Source organism: Galeopterus variegatus, unplaced genomic scaffold (genome assembly GCF_000696425.1).
Source record: "Galeopterus variegatus unplaced genomic scaffold, G_variegatus-3.0.2 Scaffold7295, whole genome shotgun sequence".
Classification (NCBI taxonomy): Eukaryota; Metazoa; Chordata; class Mammalia; order Dermoptera; family Cynocephalidae; genus Galeopterus; species Galeopterus variegatus.
This window is the reverse complement of record NW_007733406.1, coordinates 16,526-21,558: the sequence shown is the minus strand read 5'-3', so window position 1 is coordinate 21,558 and position 5,033 is coordinate 16,526.

The following is a 5,033-nucleotide window of genomic DNA, read 5'->3' as shown; positions in this document are numbered from 1 at the left end:
CTGACAACACCAAGTCAAGGGTTAAGATCCCCTTACCGGTCATCTTTTTTAAAAAAATAAACAAATAAAAATAAAATAAAAAAAAATTTTAAAAAATCCCCTTACCGGTCATCTTTAAAAAAAAAAAATAGTAAGTTTCATACGCATCATTTTATTTGACCTTGTCAGTTCCCACTGAGTAGGGTAGGGCAGGTATTACATTCATTTTCTAGCTGAGGAAACTGAGCTGAGCATGGTGTTTTGTTTTGTAGCTGGTCAGTTGAGCATGGTTTTTATTTATTTATTTATTTATTTTCTTGTTATTTTTTAGTGGTTATTATTTTTGGTGGCTGGCCGGTATGGGGATCTGAATGAGCGTGGTTTTTGAAAAGCATGTAGATGGAAGCAGAGTATATTCACATGAGAGCTACTTTCCAAACTCTAAAACAAATTTTTTTTGTTTTGTTTTGTTTCAAAAACAACAACAAAAAGTTAAACAAACCCACCACTACACTCAAGGAAAAAAAAAAAATCCTCCCTGCAGAGTTTTTTAGAGTTGTTCTTACAAGACAGAATTCACTCATAGTCCTTAGTTTTCTAACTGCGGTTTCAAAAACAACAACAAAAAGTTAAACAAACCCACCACTACACTCAAGGAAAAAAAAAAATCCTCCCTGCAGAGTTTTTTAGAGTTGTTCTTACAAGACAGAATTCACTCATAGTCCTTAGTTTTCTAACTGCGAAGGCCCTAAATCCACACCACTGGGTCCTCGGCACCTCCTACCCTCTCTGGTACCTTTGCTTGGGAGGTAATCATGACTTTTTAACTATTTGATTGGGCATTAAGTTAAATCCATGTTTGTGAATTTGTTTGCACACCTCAGCTCTTGCTAATTATTCTTAACACCCTAGGGGTAAGGTGGACAGTGGACCCAAAGGATATGAGGAGGGGTTGGGGATGGAATAGACCAGCTCCCAGCCTGCCTCATAGAGGCTGCAGGAGCATGAAATCAGAGGCTGGAGTGGCATCTGTGGATTTATGTATGAGCAGCCAGCTGAGACACAGCTAAAGCCAAGCAGATAACCACTGCAGCACGAGATAGCACTTGCTTAGTCAAGCACTGGGCAGTGATCCTAAGCCAGAGGGACAGCTCTGCCAGCAGGGAGTCAGTCTGTAGGTGGCACATGTCCTAGCTCACGGTAGCCTTTCTTTGAGCTGTGGATGAGCATCCCCCTTCCTGTTCTTACTCCATACACCTTCTTTCCTGAGGGTTTCCTCAACCCACTTTGGAAGCCAAGCCCCCACCCACTTCTTATCTCATCTACTCCCTACCACAGTTCTCTCTAAGGAACTGCTTTGTGAACTGCCAGAAAGTCCAATTGTACATCTGGCTAACCAACAGGGTTATAGGTGCCAGTCCTAGCATCTTATTAGAGAAATAACTTCTTGGGGGAAAAACAGTTCCACCTTAGCCATGACTGGATTTGGAGCTGGAAACCTCAAGTCTTAAGATATAACAAACACAGACAACTTATGCTCAAAAGGATAGCAAGAGCCACACGTTTTAGAAGACAGAGTGCTCCTGACTCAATGAACAGAGTGATTAATTTTGCTTCCCTTTGGTTCAGGGGAGATCTGGTTTACTTCCAGAAGCAAAGGAAGAGAAAAACGGGTATTTTCATGGTAGTGAGAGGGGCATGGATAATAAGTAGAGAGAGGTAGTAAATCTAGGGTGTGAGTTAAGAGACTACTGGAAAGATTTTAAGGTTTTTCCCCTGGAAGGGCAGGAACACAAGATTGCTTCTGTAATCGTTGGATTATGGGAAGCCACCAGCCAAAATTTCTTTTCATACCTGGCTGTCAAGTCCTTCCCATCCTTCGACCAAGCACTTTCTTCATACCATCAGTTTTGAAGAGGCCAGCTTGTTCAGATCCTTCCATAAATGCTCTAGCCTAGTATGTGTCCTTTCCCCTGGTGGCCGTGTTGGTGTGGGAAGCCAGGCCCACCAGCAGCATGACCCGGATGCTTCCGGCAGAAGGCCCAGAATAGTGATAGCCCTAGGCAGTTTGTTGGAGGCAATGAAACCTGCCTGCTATAAGCTATGAGACTTAGATATATTCTACCAATTAGGGCACATCTGTTCAAAGCGCTGAAAGGCAGGCACTGTCTCTTTAAGAGCCATCCTGCTCTTCTCCTTGAGTGATGAGGGCTGGGAGCACGAGGGAGTCAGATGCTGATTAAACAGTCCTACTGCCGAGCTCTGTTAGAAAATTACTGTAATTATGATCTAGTCCCAGCAGAGGGATGAGTTCCAATCCTGCTAATAACCCTTCCAGGTGCCTCAGATTCAGGGCCCATAGGAGGCAGCGTCGACAGTGCTCTGTTGGCACCAGGGCCAGTGGTGGCCCTGCTGCCTGGCCTGTGCAGGCCAAGACCACAGAGGCACCGGACCCCTCATCCTATCTTGGCCTCCCAAGGAGGCAGTGGGTTTTGGTGGGTTTTTTTTTTTTGGGGGGGGTTTTGACAGAGCTCCTGGGAGTCATTTTGTATGAGAAAACTTTCCCCTGAACTGGCATGAAGGGCCAGGAAAATCACAGCCACAAGATGGCCATCTGTCTTCAATCGCTCCACTTCTGCCTGAGTACTGCGGTCAACACACCCAGAGTGCTGCGCCCACACCAGCCCCACCCCATGCGATGCCCTTTCAGCTGCGGCTGTCCTCTGTGTTGTTTCCAGGACTCTGGGTTTCTTGCTCTGAAGTGGTGCACAGCATTTCACTCAGTCCTGATCAAGAGCTTCAGCCACAGAAAAGGGAGACAAGGATTAGTAAGCACAGAGCCACGGATGTGAGACTCGCTGTCATGCAGGTCTCTGAGCCGACAGTATGGTCTCATTCATTCCAACACATCATTTTCGTACTGCAAGTCTGCAGCAGCACAGGCAAGCAGACCTCCAAGGTGGAGCGTCCATGGCATTTATATGCTGTATCTTCCCAACTCAGCTGTAAGCTTCTCTCTATCACTATAATCCAGTGGCTAAAGCACAAATTCTAGAAGGCAGGGAAGTTTGTACTTGGCCCTAAGCACACCCCAAATGTCCTGAGACTGGTTCTCAACCAAGGGAGATTTTGCCTCTAGGGGACATTTCACAATGTCTAGAAACATTTTTGGTTGTCAGAACTCAGGGTGGTGGTGGGGAGTACTACTGGTGATTAGTGGGTAGAGGCAAGGGATGTTGTTGAAGATCCTACAATGCTCCAACAGCATAGAATTATGTGGCTCGAAATGTCAAGAACACTGAGATCAAGAAACCCTGCACTAACAGAATGAAGTAATCAGCTCCAAGTTCTGTCCCCCTAAACTTGGACATGATGAAGAAATGATCTCAAATCTCCAGATGCCAGGTACTTTCCCAGAGGTGGAATATGTTCATGACAGGCCCAGCAGGGTGACAACCCATGGGAGTGGTGGTTTGCGTGTACCATTTTGGCGATTCACGGCAGGGCAGTGCTGGTGTGTGTGACGGTGTGTAAAAGGGAAATGTTTGTAGCCTGTCTTCTGTTCCATGATTGGATCTGGGGGACAGAAAGTGGCCAGCTGCTCACCCTCAGGTTGAGAGCGTCTACAGTGGAACCAGATGTCCTCTTTGAGGACTAGCACTAGAAGCCTCTTGGAACTCACTCCTGTCATACATAGGAGGCAAGGAAGTGGAATACTATTTCCCAGTACCACAAAAATGCTTTCTTCAGTGGCACTCTGCCAGGTGGAGGGGTGACAGTCTGTGATGGGACCCCATGAGAGAACTGAACACACAGCTGCCAACAGCCAGCCAGCCCCACAAGCAGTTCGATGCCAGAGACACCAGGCCTCTCAGAGCAGCCTCAGTAGCAGGAAAAGAAAGTCCAGTTGGCAAGTTTGCCTAGAAACCATGTCTGCAGGGGAGAGGACTTCATTAGAAGGGACGTTGCCAAGCCTCATACCTGGAGAGCCAGGTTGTCCTCTATTGCCCACTCCCCAGGTGAGTGGGCACATCATTCTGCCCTATTTTTAGCATGACCACACATCCCAGCTTAACACCTGTGGTCTCAGAATTATTGTTAACAACTCGCCCTCAATCTCAAAAGTGTCTCAGTTTGGAAAGTAAATTATATGGTCACCCTATTAATTGCCCCTCAGTTTCCTCTAATACAGTAGCATTTTTTTTTCTTTTTGCTGTTATATTTATAAAACATTTTTGTAGAAAATGGGCTATATCTTAAAATGTATCATTAATTGAAACCCAAAGAATGGCCATCAATTCATACTAAGGAGAAAAACAGCATGTTTTCTGAACAGTTAGTTTTTTGATAGGGGAATAGGGAAGATCAAATTCCTTGAAAAAGAAAAATCTCTTTTTCGTTGTTAAGTTTCAAACTCCCTACCCAATCTCTGTAAATTCTATTGGGAAATGAAATAGCTGGGCAGGAGGGAAGGGGGAGGAGCAGGGGACTATGGTAATCCACAAACTAGAAAATGAGTTTGAGTCACTGGGCTGTGGAGCAGGATAATCCTCTGTGTAGGGGGCTGCTTTTTCTAGAGTTAGCCGCCCAGATTTTGCCAGTGCTCTGGGAATTAACAAATCAGTGCACTCCAGATTTACCCTTCTGGAGCCGCTCCTGGCGGGAGATCTTTGGGGAGTGCTTTTTTTTGTTTTTTGTTTTGAGCGAAAGATGAAAGGGGCTGCTTTTTCTAGAGTTAGCCGCCCAGATTTTGCCAGTGCTCTGGGAATTAACAAATCAGCGCACTCCAGATTTACCCTTCTGGAGCCGCTCCTGGCGGGAGACCTTTGGGGAGTGCTTTTTTTTGTTTTTTGTTTTGAGCCAAAGATGAAAGCACTGCTGTCCTTGGCATCTGAGAGTTTTGTTCGTAAGATGTGAGAAATGAACATACTTTTGTTTCTTTCCTTTTTTTCCTTCTTGCTTCTCTTCAATGAACTCCATGTTTCCCAGACTGGTTTTTTTTTTTTTTTAAGATGACCGGTAAGGGGATCTTAACCCTTGACTTGGTGTTGTCA